The following is a 22,460-nucleotide window of genomic DNA, read 5'->3' on the forward strand; positions in this document are numbered from 1 at the left end:
ACTCTGAGCAAATCAGATCATTTTAACTTCCTCATGTGCAAAGTGGGAATTAGTAGTAAGTACCCTTTGCTGAGTTGCTTTGAGAACTGGAAGAACATTTGGTGTGTAGTAGAAGTTTGATTAGTATTCATTTTTACTCTTCTAAAGTTAAATAACCTTCTTAATGGTGGGTCTTCAGAAAGTGAGATGGGCAGAGACTGAACCCGGACCACACTGACTCTGAAATTCTGTATTCTATACTACTCACTACTCTGCTTACATGATGGCGTCTTTAGCAGCTCAGGCTGCTATAATAAAGACACCATCAATTAGGTGGCTAAAATAGTAAACGTTTATTTCTCACAATTCTGGAGGCTGAAAGTCTAAGATCAAGGTACCAGCTGATACCAGTGTCTGGTGAGAGTCCACTTCCTGGTTCATAGACAACCTTCTCAAGGTGTTCGTACAAACCTGGGAGACTTCTGGACTCTTCATCCTCCTGAAAGTGAAAGTTAGTAGATCAGTCTTTTTTATGGCTTTGTAATATTCTTCTGTGTGTGTGTGTGTGTGTGTGTGTGTGTGTATTCTCAGTCATGTCTTACTCTTTGTGACCCCCATGGACTACAACCTGCCAGGCTCCTCTGTCCATGAAATTCTCCAGACAAGAATACTGGAGTGGGTAGCCATTCCTTTTTCCAGGGAATCTTCCTGACCCAGGGATGGAACCCAGGCCTTCCACATTGCAGGCAAATTCTTTATTGTCTGAGCCAGCAGGGAAGCCCTAGGCTTAGTTGCTCAGTAGTGTCTGACTCTTTGTGACCCCAGGGACTGTAGCCTGCCAGACTCCTCTGTACATGGGGATTTTCCAGACAAGAATACTGAAGTGGGTTGTCATTTCCTTCTCCCAGTGAAGCACTATCATGCCATAAATCTCATCTTGGGGCCTCCACCCCCATGACCTCACTGAAACCTAATTACCTCTCAAAGGCCACACTTCCAAATTCTATCACTTTGGGAACTGGGGGATTAAACCTCAACATATGAATTTTGAGACATAAACACTTAGTCTACAGCAGATGGCTCTTTTTTTTTTTTGCCCCGTGTTTTGTCTTCCCTTTCACTGAACCTTCGGCTAAGAACAAGCACAAATGCTGATCTGGTATGCAATGAACACATTGGACACATGTTTTAACTTCACCTTTCACTAGGGATCTTTCATACTGAATAGTTATTAGTTGCTTGCAAGATGGAGAGATTAGGTTGCAGTCAAAGAGGCCATGATAAGAGCAGCATCGCCCTAGCTCAGGTGGCCAGAAAATACTTAGAAAAAGAGAAAAACTAGCATTGTGTTAACCCAAGGTGCCCTGAGTGATTATCCCTATGGAACACTTGCAAGTATGTAATGAAATGAGTTTTGTAGATACTGTCAAATTCCCCAGGGAGAGGAAAAGGAAAATCTTTGTAGCACAGAGGTTTTCATTTGTTTTCAAGTAAGAGAAGATGATATAGATTCACTTTGTGATTTTTTTTTTCTGGCCTCATAGAGTCTGGTGCTCAACAAATCAGGAAATCTGAACAATTCCAGGGGAAAATGTTACAGTGATCTGCCATAAATGCTCTGAAAATTGAATGATGAGCTCTAAAGATGTTATAAGCATTGTCTTCCTTTGGTTGTCCAGTGGATTCTGAGAAGCTTAACTTTTGAAATTGGTCTGATAAGTCTGTGAGATGGTTCCCTTTGGTTGTGTTTTCCAACAATAACACTCAGCCCAGGAATTATTGTCATCTTTTAAGTTGTTAGGGAAAGGTCATTGGTCTTGAATAGGCTTTCCATGAATTTTCTATATAATAGAAATTCTTATTGGTTTCTACAGTGATCTGAGAGATTGCAATCTTTCCAAACTTATTTGTGCTTTGGAGTCAGGTGGACTGGGTTCATATCTCAGCTGTATGACTTACTGGTCATGTGAAAAGTGAAAGTGTTAGTCTCTATGTCTGACTCTTTGTGACCTCATGGACTACAGCCCACCAGGCTCCTCTGTCTATGGAATTCTCCAGGCAAGAATACTGGAGTGGGTTGCCGTTCCCTTCTCCAGGGAATCTTCTCATCCAAGGGATCGAAACCATGTCTGTCACATAGCAAGCAGATTCTTTACCCTCTGAGCCATGAGGAAGCCCTATTGGCCATTGTCAATAAACTTATTTGAGCCTATTGGTTTTCTTACCTATGAAATGGGGATAATATCTATTTCATAAAGATTACATAGGATTCTGTAAATTGAATGATATGATGACAGTACATGGCACATAGTCCATACTTACATGTGTGATTGTGTGTGAGTGTGTGCTTGTTGTGTCTGACACTTTGTGACCCCATAGACTGTAGCCTGCCAGGCTCCTCGGTCCACGGAATTTTCTAGGCAAGAATACTGGAGTGGGTTGCCACTTCCCACTCCAGGGGATCTTCCCAACCCAGGGATTGAGATGATGTCTTTTGCATCTCCTGCATTGGCAGGTGGGTTCTTTACTCCTGGTGTCTCCTGCAAAGCCCATACTCAGTAAACAATAGCTGTTATTAACTTGGGCTTCCCTGGTAGTCCAATTATTAACTTGGCTCTGACACTGAGCTCTTTTAAAAAGGAAAATAGACATATGTTGCGTGTAAGGGTTAAGAAGGCATAGTCAAAGAAGGATGCTGTGGTACTTAATTTCCATCGTACTTCCTTCTTCGCCCTTGGTCTCCCCTGCCACCTCAGTTTTCACCCTTGGTCCCTGGTCAGAGTACTGTAAGAGGCCGAGTATTCTTCCTTGAGATGAAAGAGAATCATATAAGACCATACTGCAAGGCTCCCATTTTCAGATATCTTCCCCCAAAGGGAGCACCAAGCCATCTAGAGTCAATTTGGATTTTAAAGAACTGTCACTAAAAGAAAGAGCAGCATTCTTGTGGTTCCATCTAAGGACAAGACTCTGCCCATCAGAATCCATTCTTCTCACCTGCCTGTGCCCCCAGGGCCGTTACCTGTGAACTAGGGGTTATTTTGTACAAGCTTAATCACTCCTGAGACCACTCATTGTAAGCTCAATGACCAATATTGTATTGGCTCAGTATTTTTTTTTTTTCTTTTTTAGGGACAAAGTTCATTAGCATTTGGAACTGAAGCTTTACAGACAGTGGCCGGTATAGCATTGTAACTTTTCCTTTTTTTTTTTTTTTTAATTGCCATCGGACTTATAATTAATAATAAAGCTTGACTTTTGTTCTTCTATTTTCATCTTCCAAAGTACAATAATTACAAACTGAACTTTAAGTAATTCTTCCATTAGGAGCTGTTCATGCAAAATTAGAGGATTGTTTAGATGAAGCTTGACTTGTCCTCCTTTTCTTTCCTTCCAACTCTGTTGGCTTGAATTTCAGTCATGAGGGGTAGGAGGTGGTCTTTGAAAATAAATGAGAATAAAGCTGCATTTGTTGATTTTAAATCTGATTTTAACTCTTTTTAAAATTTTATTTATTTATTATCTTTTTTTTACTTTACAATTTTAACTCTTTATTAAACTATCATGACATATTTATTTAATTAGCACATGAAAACATGAAAATTCAATCCAGCCACTGTTTATGAGGACTAGGGCTTCCCTCATAGCTCAGCTGGTAAAGAATCCACCTGCAATGCAGGGGACCCCGGTTCGATTCCTGGGTAGGGAAGATCTGCTGGAGAAGGGATAGGCTACCCACTCCAGTATTCTTGGGCTTCCCTTGTGGCTCAGCTGGTAAAGAATCCACCTGCAATGCGGGAAACCTGGCTTCCATCCCTGGGTTGGGAAGATCCCCTGGAGAAGGGAAAGGCTACCTGCTCCAGAATTCTGGCCTGGAGAATTCCATGGACTGTATAGTCCATAGGGTCGCAGAGAGTCAGACACAACTGAGCGACTTTAACTTCACTCACTATGTGTAAGGCTCAGTGGAAGACACACTGAAGATAGACAGATGAGACAGAACCTCTGACCACAAGTGTATTAGAATGTCTTGGGAGGAAAAATGTAATTAAGAAAGAGGCCCAAGACTATAATTTGAAGCAATGAAAGCCACCCAAGCACAGTGGGGCATTCTTCAACTCCAGTATGCAGTGGAATTCTAAGAAAGCTTGTCAACTAACAGTTCTAATCGGAGGAATGTTAGCTTGTGTATAGAGCTACAGACTGTTCCCCTGATACTTTATTGAGGTATAATTTAGACAGAATAAAAAGCACAAATCTTAAGTGTATAGCTTGGTTAAGTTTTGTATATATGTGTATATATATACACATAAGTGAAAAGAAGAGAAGTGAAAAGCAAAGGAGAAAAGGAAAGATACAAGCATCTGGATACAGAGTTCCAAAGAATAGCAAGGAGAGATAAGAAAGCCTTCTTCAGTGATCAATGCAAAGAAATAGAGGAAAACAACAGAATGGGAAAGACTAGAGATCTCTTAAAGAAAATCAAAGATACCAAGGGAACGTTTCATGCAAAGATGGGCTCGATAAAGGACAGAAATGGTATGGACCTAACAGAAGCAGAAGATATTAAGAAGAGGTGGCAAGAATACACAGAAAAACTGTACAAAAAATATCTTCACGATCAAGATAATCATGAGGGTGTGATCACTCACTTGGAGCCAGACACCCTGGGATGTGAAGTCAAGTGAGCCTTAGAAAGCATCACTATGAACAAAGCTAGTGGAGGTGATGAAATTCCTATTGAGCTATTTCAAATCCTGAAAGATGATGCTGTGAAAGTGCTGCACTCAATATGCCAGCAAATTTGGAAAACTCAGCAGTGGCCACAGGACTGGAAAAGGTGCAGTTTTCATTCCAATCCCAAAGAAAGGCAATGCCAAAGAATGCTCAAACTACCGCACAATTGCACTCATCTCACACGCTAGTAAAATAATGCTTAAAATTCTCCAAGCTAGGGTTCAGCAATACGTGAACCATGAACTTCCAGATGTTCAAGCTGGTTTTAGAAAAGGCAGAGGAACCAGAGATCAAATTGCCAACATCTGCTGGATCATGGAAAAAGCAAGAGAGTTCCAGAAAAACATCTACTTTTGCTTTATTGACTATGCCAAAGCCTTTGACTGTGTGGATTACAACAATCTGTGGAAAATTCTGAAAGAGATGGGAATACCAGACCACCTAACCTGCCTCTTGAGAAATCTGTATGCAGGTCAGGAAGCAACAGTTAGAACTGGACATGGAACAACAGACTGGTTCCAAACAGAAAAAAGAGTATGTCAAGGCTGTATATTGTCACCCTGCTTATTTAACTTATATGCAGAGTACATCATGAGAAACGCTGGGCTGGAAGAAGCACAAGCTGGAATCAAGATTGCTGGGAGAAATATCAATAACCTCAGATATGCCGATGACTCCACCCTTATGGCAGAAAGTGAAGAGGAACTAAAAAGCCTCTTGATGAAAGTGAAAGAGGAGAGTGAAAAAGTTGGCTTAAAGCTCAACATTCAGAAAACTAAAATCATGGCATCTGGTCCCATCACTCCATGGGAAATAGATGGAGAAACAGTGGAAACAGTGTCAGACTTTATTTTGGGGGGCTCCAAAATCACTGCAGATGGTGATTGCAGCCATGAAATTAAAACGCGCTTTCTTCTTGGAAGAGAAGTTATGACCAACCTAGATAGCATATTGAAAAGCAGAGACATTGCTTTGCCAACAAAGGTCCGATTAGTTAAGGCTATGGTTTTTCAAGTGGTCATGTATGGATGTGAGAGTTGGACTGTGAAGAAAGCTGAGTGCCCAAGAATTGATGCTTTTGAACTGTGGTGTTGGAGAAGACTGTTGAGAGTCCCTTGGACTGCAAGGAGATCCAACCAGTCCATCCTAAAGGAGATCAGCCCTGGGATTTCTTTGGAAGGAATGATGCTAAAGCTGAAACTCCAGTACTTTAGCCACCTCATGCAAAGAGTTGACTCATTGGAAAAGACTGATGCTGGCATGGATTGGGGGCAGGAGGAGAAGGGGACGACAGAGGATGAGATGGCTGGATGGCATCACTGACTCGATGAACATGAATTTGAGTGAACTCTGGGATTTGGTGATGGACAGGGAGGCCTGGTGTGCTGCAATTCATGGGGTCGCAAAGAGTCGGACACGACTGAGCAACTGAACTGAACTGAACTGAAGTGTCTGAGCACCTTGTTTTAGTAGATATAATCTGTATCTTCAGATCAAGATAGAGTTTATTTCGTTCACTACAGAAACTTCCTCTGCACCTCTTTCCTGTCAATTCCCCTCCCCAGAGGTAACTCCTATCAACTGTAGAGGTAACGGCCCAGAGGTAAGTGACCTAATAAGAGGTAAGTCCTAGTGACCTAATCTCTGGTGACTTCAATCACCAGAGATTAGTTGAGGGTATTTTCTTTTCTTTTGCTTTTATAGAAAAAATTATTTTATTGATGTATAGTTGATTTATAATGTTACATTAATTTCTACTGTACAGCAAAGTACAGTGTTCTATTAAATATACATTATATAGACATTATATAGACATATACATTATATATATATACATACATATGCATATATCACCAACTCCTGCAGCTTGCTCAATCTCATGTCCATCCAGTCAGTTATGCCATCCAACCATTTCATCCTCTGTCGTCCACTTCTCCTCCTGCCTTCAATCTTTCCCAAAATCAAGGTATTTTCCAATGAGTCAGTTCTTCCCATCAGGTGGCCAAAGTATTGAAACTTCAGCTTCAGCATTAGCCCTTTCAATGAATATCCAGGGTTGATTTCTTTTGGGATTGACTGATTTGTTCTCCTTGCTGTCCAAGGGACTCCCAAGAGTCTTCTCCAGCACCACAATTTGAAAGCATCAGTTCTTTGGCACTCAGCCTTCTTTATGGTCCAGCTCTCATATCTGTATATAATTACTGGAAAAACCATACCTCTGACTATATGTTGTTGGCAACACTCCAACATATGTATTATATGCATACATGTAGTATATAGTAGAAAATACTCCAATATATGGTAACTGTTATTATGATTATTAGCATTTCCATATTGTCTTTTTATCTATCTACTTTAAGGCAACATTTTCCAAGAAGTGCAATGTAGTGCTAAGTGAGTGAGTGAAAGTCGCTCAGTCGTGTCTAACTCTTTGCGACCCCATGGACTATACAGTCCATGGAATTCTCCAGGCCAGAATACTGAAGTGAGTAGCCATTCCCTTCTCCAGGGGATTGTCCCAGCCTAGGGATCAAACCCAGGTCTCCCTCATTTTAGGCAGATTCTTTACCAGCTGAACCACCAGGAAAGCCCAAAAATACTGGAGTGGGTAGCCTATTCCTTCTCCAGTAGATCTTCCTGACCCAGGAATCGAACTGGGGTCTCCTGCATTGCAGGCAGATTCTTTATCAGCTGAGTTACCTGGGAAGCCCGCAATGTGGTGCTACTTGACATATATTTTACTCTAAGTATTAAACAGAAACAGCATTAAGAAATACTGAATCACACAGTGAAACTTTATTTCTATTCCAATTTTCTTTAATCCCAATTATGTCAAATGAAGAACCTCAGCATGGTGTTAATCTGATTTAACACCTCTCCAACACTTGCTAATCTTCCTTTTTAATAAAGTGAGAACAAGACACAGGCTCTTTGTGTTTAGAAGGCAACAGTAGCTAGAAATAATTCAATATTGTTTTGTCTTCATTGTTTTTTTAATTTTTACTGTTAGTAGAATGGATGGCGAGTGGTACTAGTAGTATTCATGGTAGTGATTTAATCTAATCTGTTCCTATTAGTGGTACTAGTAGTATTTATGGTAGTGATTTAATCTGTTTAGATGTAAACAATGAATTATCTGAAAGAAAAAATGTTAAGAAAATAATATGGGAGGAACTTAGGGGTGTCCTAAGTTGATCCCTTCTAGGGGCCCATACCCAGCTTCATGCTGACCCCCTGCCAGCACACACAGACACTGACACATGAGTGTGCAAGGGCATATATCCTTCATCCTTGGAGTCCAGATGGTCCAGATCACACAAAGAACATGTCAGGGTCATTGAAGGGGAAGTTTTTGGTGAACAAGATGGAGGTTAGCCAAGCAAGACCACAGTAAGGACAGCTTTAGTCTTTGGGGAAATGGTCAAAGGGATGTTCAAACAAACTTCCACATTATGTATCATTCAGCCAGAGATATTTGAGACAGTGCTAATGGGATTTTAGAGACAAGTAGAACTGGGTCCAAATTGTGATTTTTGCAAATTACTGCTTGTGCGACATTGGAAAAGTAACCACTCATGGCCTGGGTTTCCTTATTTGTGAAATCTTGGTTCTAATGCCTCTCTGTCTGAGTTATTATGGGGATTAAATGAGGCAACACGTGTAAATAGGTTTAATGCATGTTTTGTATTGTTTTGATTATTTTGGATAGAAGTTCAAGAATGTATAGCACCTTCATTTGCTTTATCTCTACTGGGAATCAAGCAGGACAACCTTTTCTTGGCTGATGGATCTTTGCTGCTTGAAAACTTCTCATATGCCCCTGTTTCCAGTATTCTTCCCCAAATTTACCATCAAAACATGTGGTACTATGTCTCATCCTCTCAGCCTCTGCTCCCCTGCTAGAGAGAATTAGATATTGATCCTTGTGAATGGAGTAGCATATCTGAGTCCGGAATCTGATCTTGATGTTTCTGTTTGATACTTCGCACTTAGATCTGTCACTGATGCCAGGCATTGTGCAGAGAAGTCAGTTAGATGGTAAGCTTCTTGTAGACAGTGACCATATGCTGATCTCTGAATCTGGAGCACCTGGCACAACATAGGTGCTAAGTAAACACTGGCCCTTGGGTGCTCTGTGGCTTCACTTATTTTCTTAGTAGAATGGAATGTCTTGAAAAGCAGGAGCATGTCTGCCTGTTCAGTGTTGAATCTCTCATACTTGGTGGGCTTTCGAGCCCCAGGTTGAATGAATGAATGAATGAGGCAGAAGAGAGGTTGGCTTTTCTTTTCTGTGTTTGAGGCTGGGATGTGAGCAGATAACCAGGCCTGCATGAAGAGGGAGCCAGCCGCTGGCCAGACGTGTGTGCTGGTCTGATCTGTTCCCTTTGTTGGCAAACGCTCTGCCAGAGGCCCCCCTCCAGTGCACCTGCCTGGATTGATCATCTTCTTTGTGATAAACAGGAAGGAAAATCATTATAGCACAAGTGCCTTGTCATTCCACATGCCTCTGCCTGTGATAAATGTTCTCCATTTACAGAGTCGTCAGTGGAAGCCTAGAGGGAATGATTGCCATCCAGCTTAACCTGGAGCAGGTTCACCATTAAACAACTCCTGTAATTTCCATTGCTCAGCATTCAGCTTTGCCTTGCAGGGCTAGGGAAGAAACAGAGTCTTAGACGTCAAGGCAGTCCAATCTGCCACCTAATTGCTCTTTTGTCATCTGAACATTGCTGTGAGGAAGTGGACAAGAGGGAGTGTCATCAGATGGACAGGCATTTGGGGCCACTGGAGCTTTTTAACACTTTTGGTGGGAGCATTTGGCGTGATCCAACAAAACTGGTAATACACAGATTCAGTAACCCAGCAAGTGAAGTCTTCAGTATTTACCCTGGAGAGTTCCCTGCGTTTGTGCTTGAGGTAAGCTCAGAACAGCATTGTGTGTAACAGCTCAGATATGAACAAGATTAAACAGCCATCAACATAATGGCATGTTTTTATAACTTGGTGTATTTATATATTAGAATATTCTACAGAAATTAAAATGAATGACTCTGACATACATGATTCTTTACAAGAATAGTGAAACAATACACAAGAGAGAACATATGCTATGAGCCCATTCATATAGAATCGAACCCAGAGGAAAGTGAATATATTGTTTAGGTCTACATACAATGGAAAAAAGGTATAAAGACAAGGAAATAAATGATCATAGAAGTTAAGATAGTGTTGAAAGTTAAGATAGAGGGCAGGGAGAGGCATTAATATAGGAGTGGGACCCAGGGGTGCTTTGGGGTTGTTATCCTTATTCTAGTTCTTCACCTTGGTGTCAGTTGTGACAAAGATACTCACTTTATAAGCATTTGCTAAGCTGTGCCTTTGTACAATTTTCGGTATACAGGTTATTGTTGTGGTTCAGTTGCTAAGTTATGTCCAACTCTTTGCAACCCCATGGACTGCAGCACGCCAGCCTCCCCTGTCCTTCAGTATTTCCTAGCGTTTGCTCAAATTCATATCCATTGACTTGATGATGCTATCTAACCATCTCAGCCTCTGCCACCCCCTTACTTTACAATAAAATATATTTTAAAAAATTCATCCTATAGATATTGAGCTGTCCTTTATCCCAGTCTTTAGGCCAGTGCTTCTCAAACTTGCAAAATGCTAAAATTGAGCCAGGGCTTTTGTTAAAGTGCAAGTTCCTAAGTGCCTGGTGATTTTCACTGCTGTGGGACTGATGTGTGATTGTTTTATAAAGGAATTTTTGAAAGATTAATTTAGAGAAAGTTTTTGCATTAGAATCACTTGGGGTGCTTTAAAAATGACTATTGTCTGGATTCTACCCCCAGAGCATCTGGTTTGATGGGTCTGGGGGGCAATTTGAACATCCAGATTTTTTTAAAGCTCTCCAAGTGATTTCAGTGTTCAGCTCAGTTGAGACTGCTGCTGCTGCTGCTAAGTTGCTTCAGTCGTATCTGACTCTGTGCTACCCCATGGACTGCAGCCTACCAGGCTCCCCCATCCCTGGGATTCTCCAGGCAAGAATACTGGAGTGGGTTGCCATTTCCTTCTCCAATGCATGAAAGTGAAGTCGCTCAGTCACGTCCGACTCTTTGCGACCCCATGGACTGCAGCCTACCAGGCTCCTCCATCCATAGGATTTTCCAGGCAAGAGTACTGGAGTGGGCTGCCATTGCCTTCTCCTCAGTTGAGACTAGTGTTTCTTAAACTGTAAACTGAGTTTCTAGTTGGTTACCTGAGGATCCTATGAAAATTCAGATTCTGATTCAATGGGTCTGAATGGGCCTGAGATTCTGCATTTCTTATACTTTCCCAGGTAATGAGGATGCTGCTGGCACATGGACCACACTTGGATTAGCAAAGGTTTCGAGTCTTTGGAATCAGACATGACTCTGAGTCTCAGCTCTGACCCTAAATTGCTGTCTTACCTGGGGCAAGGACTGAACCTTGCTAGGTCTCAATTCATTCATCTATAAAACAGATAAACTTTCTAGCAGAGTATCAGGCAGAGAGTAACTGCTCAGTAAAGATGGTTTTGCTGGTCTGATGTGAGGAGCTCCCGGAGGCTGTTGACAGTGGGTGTAGCTTCTAGTGTTGACTCTGCTTCTTCATTGCCTTGAACCCTGAAGCCTCATAAGGAGCCCACTGGGAGGGTCAGATAGGGGGTCAGCAAACCCTGCAGGCCCGTTAGTTTAGGAGAAAAGTGTAGTAAGTGCTGCAGAGGATGAGGGCTTCTGAGGTGGAAGTGGAGACTTTGACCAAGTCTGCTGGGAACTGAAGAGAATACAAGATAAGCCATGAATTCTGAGGACAGAAGTCCTTGATGTTGGGCTTCTTCGGACCTGCCTCTATTTTCTGTGAGTATATCCATATATACATACATGTATATACATGTTGTTGCTGTTTAGTAACTAAGTCATGTCCAACTCTTTTGCGACCTCATGGACTATAGCCTTCCAGGCTCCTTTGTCCATGGGATTTCCCAGGGAAAAATACCAGAAGGGAAAGTGTTGCTATTCTCTTCTCCAGGACATCTTCCTGAACCAGGGGTCGAAGTTATATCTTCTGCATTGCAAGTGGATTCTTTACCTCTGAGCCACCTGGGAAGCCCCCTGGCACAGAGAAGGTTGTTAAAAGTGTTTCACTTGAGTGATATGTTGGCTTCTGTCTCTTGTGTTCTTGGAGAGATTGCAGCTGCAGGTAACTCAGTGTAAGCTCAAGTGTGTTGTGGCTGATCTTGTAAATGCCTGCATTTTTTTTTTTGGATGGCCAGTTTGAGTGCCATGGTGTGAAAGCCCCTTTGTACTTCAAAGTAAGTACTATCATTTTAGGCAGTGGTGCAAACCAGCTTTTAATGACATTATTTGCAGAGAAGAAAGGAAAAAGAAACTTTATTACACTTTATCACTCCCTCCCCACACCCTAGCATCATGTCTGAGTCACCTCTCAGTCGCTGATCTGTTCTGGCTGCAATTAAAGTCAAATCACCTTTGGGACCAGAGCAGTCTCATCTTTATTTACAGCACCTGCAAATCATGTTGTTCCTCCTAATTTTAACAGCTTCTTCAGTGGCAAAAATCTCTCCTCTGAAGGAGCGGGTGGAGAAGTGATAAAGAATGGTTACTGAGCTCTTTCCTCTGGGGATAGGATGGAGGAGACTGGGCCAGGAGAAGGGGACGTTTGTGCTGTGGCAGTAGATGTCTCCCACCCTCTGGGTTCAAATGTGGGTGCTGCCTTTTATGGACTGAATGACTTTGAGCAGGTCATGGATACTCGCTGAACCTCAGTCACATTGTCAATAAGATGATGGGAGATCAATGGCTGGTCAACAGATCCAGTGGACTGTAGGAACCCAAGGAGATCAATGTTAAAAAGTTCTTATGTTTTTAGTAGCAGTGAGAGGGAGCAAAAGGTGGGAGAATCTGTAATAATCCTATTACAAGAAGTCTGTTACATAAGAACCTTCAAGTTGCGAACTTTCAAAGATGCAAACTTGAGTCCACATGTCCAATCATGTGAGCTAGTTCATGTGTCTGGTGTCCATTAACATGTGCGTGCATCCTCTACAAGTGGTTGTGTTTTTGTGTCCTTTACACTACTGGATAGAGTACAGAGTACAGTATCTTTATTTCAAGCCCAGGATGTCTGGAAGCAAGTGGAAAATCAGCAGTGGTATAGCTGGTACTACTGTACTTTTCACGGTACTGTACTGTAAGATTAAAAATGTTTTCTTTAATTTTGTGTTTATTTGTTAATGTATTATTTGTGGGAAAAGTATTATAAACCCTTATCAGTACAGTACTAATATATAACGGATTGAGTTAGTTGGATATGTAGGCTAACTTTATTGGACTTTCGAACAAATTGGACTGACAAACCCACACTCAGAATGGAACCCATTCATATGTAGGGGACTTACTGTATTTAAACTGTCAGGCTCACTGCTTGTTTGAAACCCTTCTCATCATGTATCATTGTGCTGAAATGCCTTTTCTACTATGTCTGTCTCTCTATGCCTTTATCTCCTTGCCTATTTCCTTCAGATTCATTCGGCAATATGATGTGCTAGTGACTGAACAAGACAGATGTGGCTTCCAATCATAAGTAGCTTTTGTTGCTGTTGTTTAGTCGCTAACTCACATCTGACTCTTTTGCAGCCTCATGGACTGTAGCCTGCCACGCTCCTCTGTCCATGGGATTTCTCAGGCAAGAATACTGGAGTGGGTTGCCATTTCCTTCTCCAGGGCATCTTCCCAACCCAAGGATCAAACTTGCATTTCCTTCACTGCATCTCCTGCATTGCCTGCTGAGTCACTAGAGAAGCCCTGTGAATAGCTCACAAGCCAATAATGGAAGAGAAGCTTGGAAAAAACTCACATGCCTGACTATGCGATGATCACCATGCCGCCCTCCAGGAAGGGAAAGTGTCTGGAGTTAAGAGAACATATAGTAGGGAGACCAAACCACACTGAAGGGCCAGGGAGCCCCCTGTGCAGATGGGGTTTCTATGCAGAGACATGAAGGATGTCTGGGAATTAACCAGGTGGAAGGAGGGAATAGTGTTCCAGGCAGGTGGAACAGCATGTGCTAAGATCTACAGCTGGAATAAAGTAAGTGAAAGGAGACGTAAAGTCGCGAGCGGAGAGATCAGGGAGGCAAGGCACTTTGTTAGAGGAGTGGGTGTGTTTTCACAGGAGGCTCCTGCTGCAGTAACACGGTCCTGGCCATGATGACACAACCAAAACCGAAGAAAACATGTAAGCAAAGGAAACCACAGTGAGAAGCCGACTGGTTCTGCTTCCCCTGCATCACCGGCAACTTTTTCTCTAAACGATGATTTTTTTTTTCTTTTAATAGACTTTATTGTTTAGAGCAATTTTAGGTCCACAGCGAATGAGCAGATGGCACAGAAATTTCCCATATACTTTCTGGCCCGCCACATGCACAGTTTCCCAAACTGTCAGTGTTGAAATGTGTTTCTTCAATTGCTAACTTAGGACTTTGTGTATGTGTAAGCGGCTCTTTCTTAGGAGAAGTCAAGTTATTCCTTGCCCTTCTGACTCCAGAGGGAAGGTTGGGAGGACAGGAGAAGGTAAAAATAATTTTCGATCAGTGTTGGGCTGAGCTCTCTATGTGCGTAAACAGAACTCTGAGACATAGAACACTGCTGCAGTAGTCTACTCATTTAATAAGATTCCTTGGGCTTCTCTGGTGGCTCAGATGGTAAAGAATCTGCCTGCAATGTGAGAGACCCAGGTTTGATCCCTGGGTTGGGGCTATCCCCTGGAGAATGGAACGGCACCCCACTCCAGTATTCTTGCCTGGAGAATCCCAAGGACAGAGGAGCCTGGTGGGCTACAGTCTATGAGGTTGCAGAGAGTTGGACACAACTGAGTGACTAACACTTTCACTTTCACTTGCTTGACAGCCCTCTCTGAAGCTGGTATCAATCACCCTGTGACATTGTTCTAATCCATGCCCTCCTCCTCCAGCTGGACTCAAGCAGACAGAGAGATTTGCCCCCCAGGGGATGGTGGCCTGCCCATGTTTCCATGAAAAGTTTATTACCAAGCCCAGGCAATCACATTTACATTGCTAATTGAAGAAGAAAGCCACCATAAGTGCAAGAGTGAGAATCATTGGGCAGGATCAGGAAAGACATGCCCAGTTCCCCCTGGGGACATCAGTGTCAGCAACCACAACAGGGCACTCTGCCTGATGCTAATAAAAGAGATGCTTAAAATGAGCACCGAGGAAAATCAGCAGACTCCAGAGATTCTCAGCGATCGCCTCTGACGTGCACTTTTGAGATATTTTAGTGCGATGGGATTTAATTGAAGTGGAGCAGGGTAGCAAATGGATTTCATTTCTTAAGAGGGTTCTCCTAGGGCCAAGGATATATCTAAGCTGAACTGGTTCCACTGTTTTTCAAACCACTGCTTTGGCCTGGCAAAACCCTCTGTTCCCTGTGAATAGATCCTATCCCTTCACCACGGCCATCACTTGACCTGTGACCCCATGGGAGGAGTCAGATTATTGACTTGTACATCATGGACATGAATTTGAGCAAATTCTGGGGAGATGGTGAAGGACAGGGGTGCCTGGTGTGCTGCAGTCCATGGGGTCACAAAGAGTCAGACACAACTGAGCGACTGAGCAAGATCTTGGCCACAAGTCCTCCTCTCCCCCATGGCAGGCACAACAAAGGGGAAAACCACCCTCATCTCCCAAAATGACAGGACGATGAACTCTGTCTGCCATGCGTTTTGATGACTGCTCCTTGCTCTCCGTGAAGAACCTTGGTGTAAAATCCTCAGCTTGGGGGTGTTTAAAAAAATATGAATTGGTTGTCACCGAGGGGGTTAACAGAACAGGACCAGTCTTTCTGGATCAAGGTTTCATGTTTCAAGCAAAATAGGTTGTGAAGATCTTTTTGGTAACTACTAGCTCCATTTAAAACAAAATTATTTATTTATTTACTTGGCTGTGCATGCCAAATAAATATTTTGCAGGTATTTATTTATTTATTTAGTTGCAGCATGTGGGATCTAGTTCCCTGACCAGGGGTGGAACCCGGCCCCCCCTGCACTGGGAGCAAGGAGACTTAGCCCCTGGACCACCAGGGAAGTCCCTCCTAGATCCATCTTAACTTGAAGGCTCCCTTTGAATTTCTTTCAAAAAGCTTTTAAATATGGAAAATCCCAAACGTAAATGAAAGTATGATGAAAAAAAGTGACATCTGCAAGACGGTGGGATAGAAGCTTTCCACATCATCTCCCCTCCCGTGGAACATTGATTCTGACAATCACCCACAGACAAGGGTACCTTTGTAGGGAACTGGAAGTCCAGTGGAAAGGGTCCAACACATCCTTGGAGCAAAAAGCCCAAGAATAGACACACCGAAGGGATAAGAACAGCTTCATTTTACCCATGTCATCCTCTGCTCCCTGATGACACAGCTCAGTGCCAGAGAGACCCCCTTCAGTAGGGGAAAAGCGAGAGCGTGTGAATGAGGACATGGCTTCCCCAGTCATGTGGGATGGTTGCCCAAGAGGCTGGCTTCTGTCTCTCCCCAGTGAGGTGAGCTGCAGGACTGAGGGATGGAGAGAGGCAGGAAGCTTAGCAACCAGGACTCAGAGAGCATCAAAGGGAGGCAGATCCTATTAAGTTCTTCCCTGGACTCCAGCAGGGAGGTTGTCCACGAGCTGCAAGGGCTGTCATCTATGGACCCCTAAACTGACCCACCTCCCCGTGGTCAGACCCCTGTGTGTGTGCATGGACAGTGTGCGCGAACCCTTGCAGACAGTGAGCATGAGCGAGCAGAGAGCCTGTCAGACTCTGCGGGTTTGGGAAAAAGCACACAAACTTGAAGATCACAGGGCACTGCCCTTGGGAAACAAAACGGAGGCTTTTAACACCTGCCTGGCTTTGTGGGACTAAGCGAGGGAAACGGTCTTATGGATTCTCCTCTCTGTGGATTCTCTAACACTCACAGCCCCTGTGTCCTCTTCCTGTTCTGGATATCTGAAATGTTTCCTCTCTCCTATGCACTTCCCATGACTGTGTCTGACTCTGGGACCAGGAGGTGGAAGAGAAAGATAGTAGAAAGCAATGGAGATGTTCTTCCCTCCATTGGAGTTTTAGGTACTTGTCCACTGGCAACCACCTCCAGCAGAGTTGCCTCTGCTCTCCTCGGATGGCTTGGGGGCTGGGGCAGAAGAGAAGGGAAAGAGCATAAAAATGGGAGATTGCTTCTCTCCTGGGACCTTCTAGGTGCACTCTTTCTCACTTCTTAGATTAGAATGAGGAATCCCTTGAAGCTCTTAGTTTCTGCGCCCAGTGACTGCTTTTCAAATTTTGCGTGCCTCTGGGTCCAGGCTGCAGATAGTGGTGGGGGAAAAAAAAATCCAAGAAATTCACTGCTAGATTGGTCTTGCTTTGAGTTCTATTTTTTCTTTCTTTTTCTCCTTCCTTCTCTTCTTCTTTTCAGTCATCCTGCTAGTTTCCTTTTCCGAGCCTTCAGATGCTGTCCCAGGCCTTCTTGGCAAAGAAGAGACAGAGTGGGCTATGTTTCTTCATCTTTTCCCGAACTGGAAGGTGAATGGTACATTTAAAAAAATATTTATTTGTTTAGTTTTGGCTGTGCTGAGTCTTTGTTGCTGTGCGCGGGCATTCTCTAGTTGGAGCAAGTGGGGACTACTCTCTAGTTGTGGCCCATGGGCTCAGTAACTGTGGTTGACGAAGCTGTGGCTTAATTACTCCTAGGCATGTGCAATCTTTCCGAACCAGGGATCAAACCCATGTGCCCTGTTTGGCAAACAGATTGTTAACCATTGGACCACCAGGGAAGTCCCTGGATGATTCTTTTTAGAAAAACCTATTTTATTTATTAGGCTTAAGTTCTGCATTTAAAGAAGATTTTTAAATTTTTACTTTGTTTTACTTTGCAATACTGTATTGGTTTTGCCATACACTGACATGAATCCGCCATGGGTGTACATGAGTTCCCAATCCTGAACCCACCTCCCACCTCCCACCCCATATCATCTCTCTGGATCATCCCCGTGCACCAGCCCCAAGCATCCTGTATCCTGTATCGAACATAGACTGGCTATTCGTTTCTTACGTGATAGTATACATGTTTCAATGCCATTCTCCCACATCATCCCACCCTCTCCCTCTCCCTCAGAGTCCAAAAGTCCATTCTATACATCTGTGTCTCTCTGCATTTTTAAAAGTCAGTTTTATTGCAGTATAAGTTGTTGTTCAGTTGCCCAGTCATGTCTGACTCTTTGTGACCCCGTGGACTGCAGCATGCCCAGCCTTCCTGTCCCTCACCATCTCCTGAAGTCTGCCCAAGTTCATGTCCAATGTATCGGTGATGCCATCCAGCCATCTCATCCTCTGCAATCAAATATACACATGATAAGTATACATTCAGTGGATTGTGATATATCTATATACTCATATATACATCATCCCAATCACGAGAGGGGATGTTTTCCTTTCCTTAGATGATTCCTTCATATGCTTGCTAATCTGAATAAAAATCTTTTAAACTTCTGGAAATGATGATATTTACTATTTATTTTTTAAAAAGAGTATTCCAATGCTTTATTCTCCTCTCTTCTCTCTCTCTTTGAATCATTATAATTCTGCTGAACATTTCGAAGTAAATTGCTGACTTCAAAACCCTCTGCCCCTGAGATAGCATGTGTATTTCTTTTTAAATTATTATTATTTATTTATTTATTTTTAATTTTATTTTGCAGTACTGTATTGGTTTTGCCATACATTGACATGAACCCGCCATGGGTGTACATGAGTTCCCAATCCTGAACCCCCTCCCACCTCTCTCCCTATATCATCTCTCTGGGTCATCCCAGTGCACCAGCCCCAAGCATCCTGTATCCTGTATTGAACCTAGACTGGTGATTCATTTCTTACATGTTTCAATGCCATTCTCCCAAATCATCCCACCCTCTCCCTCTCCCACAGAGTCCAAAAGTCTGATCTATATATCTGTGTCTCTTTTGCTGTCTCGCATACAGGGTTATCATTACCATCTTTCGAAATTCCATATATATGCGTTAGTATATTGTATTGGTGTTTTTCTTTCTGGCTTACTTCACTCTGTATAATAGGCTCCAGTTTCATCCACCTCATTAGAACAGATTCAAATGTATTCTTTTTAATGGCTGAGTAATACTCCATTGTGTATATGTACCACAGCTTTCTTATCCATTCATCTGCTGATGGACATCTAGGTTGCTTCCATGTCCTGGCTATTATAAACAGTGCTGTGATGAACATTGGGGTACATGTGTCTCTTTCAATTCTGGCTTCCTCGGTGTGTATGCCCAGCAGTGGGATTGCTGGGTCATAAGGCAGTTCAATTTCCAGCTTTTTAAGGAATCTCCACACTGTTCTCCATAGTGGCTGTACTAGTTTGCATTCCCAGCAACAGTGTAAGAGGGTTCCCTTTTCTCCACCCCTCTCCAGCATTTATTGCTTGTAGACTTTTGGATCGCAGCCATTCTGACTGGTGTGAAATGGTATCTCATTGTGGTCTTGATCTGCATTTCTCTGATAATGAGTGATGTTGAGCATCTTTTCATGTGTTTGTTAGCCATCCGTATGTCTTCTTTGGAGAAATGTCTCTTTAGTTCTTTGGCCCATTTTTTGATTGCGTCGTTTATTTTTCTGGAATTGAGCTGCGTAAGTTGCTTGTATATTTTTGAGATAAGGACATTCTCTTACATGACTGCAGCAAATGGTTGAAATCAGGAAATTTAATACTGATACAGAATAATGATATAATATTCAGTCCATATTAAGCTTTTTACCTGTTGTCACATTTCGTGTCAGTTATACCACATTTTTCCAATCCAAGATCATTTTGCTGTTGATTTTTGAAGGAGACTAAAATCTCTTCCCATTCCCCAGTTCTTCAACTCCACCTGAGGGTGAAGCAATACCAAGGTTGATTCTGGATGGAGAGCAGAGGGGATGAGAGGTCAGGAGAACAGCCCACCATGGAAGGAAACATGCTTCTTTTAGCTCGGCCAGACCGGCCTCTGGCAGAACTGTGCTGGCCAGCCATCCAGACTGCAACTCCTCAGGAGCCTTGGCATTCTGTGAGCCTGCCAGCAAAACAAACACAGTCAGAGACAGCAAGCATATTTCTTAAAAGTCAACTTGATCTACCTCCTGGAGTGGAGGCTGCATGTCCGTGTGCCAGTCACATTAGAGTAGTCAATTTCCTGCCAGCAGTCGGCAAAGGATGCAACCCACATAGGCTGCCCAGGGTGCCCTACCTGCAGCCATGAGAAGGGAAAATCATGGTCTCCTCCCTAAGATGTACACAACCTGAATTCTCCTAGAAAACAATCGCCCTCTCTCCCTTGCCTGGGACAAATGTGAATTTAGAAGGACATGCTCTTGGCATTATTCATTTTTATATGGGGGCAACTTCTTGGACGTGGGCAGGTTGGGAACACATGTTTGTGGGTTGGTGGATCTTTGAGACGTGTAGCTGATTTCATGTCTCTTGGCCAGTTTAAAGCAAGTTGTTGCTCCTGGAGACAGTTATCAGATTGAAAATAGTAAGTTATGAATATCTTCATCCTTCTTCCCTTTCGAGTTTATAGAAATTGGTACTTATCTTTAATAATGATAGATAATTAATTGCTCTTTGTCCTATGGTGGTGATTTAGTTGCTAAGTCATGACTGATTTTTGTGACCCCACAAACTATAACCTGCCAGGTTCCTCTGTTCATGGAATTCTCCAGGCAAGAATACTGGAGAGGGTAACCATTTCTTTCTCTGGGGGATCTTCCCAACCCAGGGATCAAACCCATGTCTCCTGCATTGCAGATGGATTCTTTACCACTAAGTCACCAGGAAATCCCTGTTAGTACTATAAGGTGTTCATAAAACCCTATAACCAAAGCCTTTAAGAGTGGGAGTGATGGTGCATTATTAAATAGTCTTCATATTTACCAGTTATACATATATAGTCCAGAAGAATGTAAAACACGTGCATACACACAAACCAAACCCACAAAAACCTTTTTCAGGTCAAGTTCTATTTCCAACTATACAGAGGCCACTGACAACAGGTGTGTGTGGGAAGCGGATCCTCCTTTCTGCCCAGTTTGTCGCTAGCATCTCAACAGGGATGAAATCTCACATGCGTTCAAGTGCTTTATCTTCATGGTTACTATAGAACCTAACTCTTCGCTTTTAGCTCTCTGTTCTTCAGGATCTTACACTCCTCCCTCTCCTCACCTCACCATCCTGCCTCTTCTATTCTGTATTTAAAAATAGGATGTCAGTTGCTCAGTCACATTTGGTTCCACCGAATAAGTGAAGAGTTGTGATTCTGGGCTGAAGGTTGATGGTTGCTTTGGACCAGGTTGGGTAGTCTTAGACAATTCAGCTGCCATAATAGCCTTCCTCCTGGCTCGCATACGTGACATTATGTTAAAAGAATTTCTTTAAAAAAAAAAATTATTCACCTTGAGTTACATTAGCAAATGCACCCTGTTCCCCATTTGTTAAATTATCTTTGGAATGTTCTGGGCCCAGGAGAGAATAAACCCTATCCATGCAAGTTATGTTAACATTAGCTAAAAATAGGGATTAATTTTTTGGCAAGTGCATCCCTTTTAAGGTAATGAGAGTGCAAGGACAGGTAAACGCAATGGTTTCTTCAGTTATTTAGGATCTTTAAAAAATATGGATTTGGATCCCTTCCTTGATTCCGCAACATTAGGACCTCTGAAAGGAAGGCTCAGGTACTACATTTTTAGTGAATTTCTCAAGATTCAGGAACTACAGCTTTAGAATGCCTAGCTGCTTCCTTCTGGGGAAAGAGGAAAACAGCTCCATCCAAGGAAGGGGCAAGTAAGAAGACATGTGCCTCTGGAGCAGTGGATGAGAGGAGTGTTCTCCAAAGACTTGATGGGAAGAGAAAAGCTGATTACAATGGGGGAAGTGAAGAATGCAGCATTACTGACAAAATGTGGATAATTAGTGATTTAGGGAAATTGGATTGTTTAATATTGGATTAAGACTTTTTAGAGTCAAGAAAAGTCACATTGATTTACAAAGTGAAAAACCAAGGCGATGATATTCACAGCATTGAAGATTTCCCAAAGGGGCAAAAATAACAAGAAGGCATTTTCTGGTGAGCTGAAGCAGGACATAATATATGCTGTTTCTAGTAATGGGATACATTTCTGTTCACTTGGAGCCTAATTCTTTTAAACTTTAGGCTCCATGTAGACTGAAATCTTCATGATTATTTCAAGATAGATAAGACTTCTAGTACTTTGTGCTACATTAGAAAAGGGGAAATATTTTTATTTTTCAAAGTGAGAGGTGATGAATCTATCATTCTTTCATTTTTTCCACAAATATTATTGAATGTCTATCAAATATCAGGTATAAAGCTATGCCTTAGTGACAGACTGATGGACAATTTCAATTATATGGTGTCTGTATTTGAAGATTGGCCTCCTGTATCAATTTCTATGTAGAAAATTAACCCCAAACTTGACTTAAAACACTGAACATTTATAATCTCACAATTTCCATGGGCTAGGAATTTAGGAGCATCTTAGCTGTCTGATTCTGACTCAGGGTCTTTTATGAGACTGAAGTCAAGATAGTGACCGAGGATGTGGTGATCTGAAGGCTTGACTGGGTTGGGGGTATG

Source organism: Budorcas taxicolor, chromosome 2 (assembly GCF_023091745.1).
Source record: "Budorcas taxicolor isolate Tak-1 chromosome 2, Takin1.1, whole genome shotgun sequence".
In the NCBI taxonomy this organism is placed as follows: Eukaryota; Metazoa; Chordata; class Mammalia; order Artiodactyla; family Bovidae; genus Budorcas; species Budorcas taxicolor.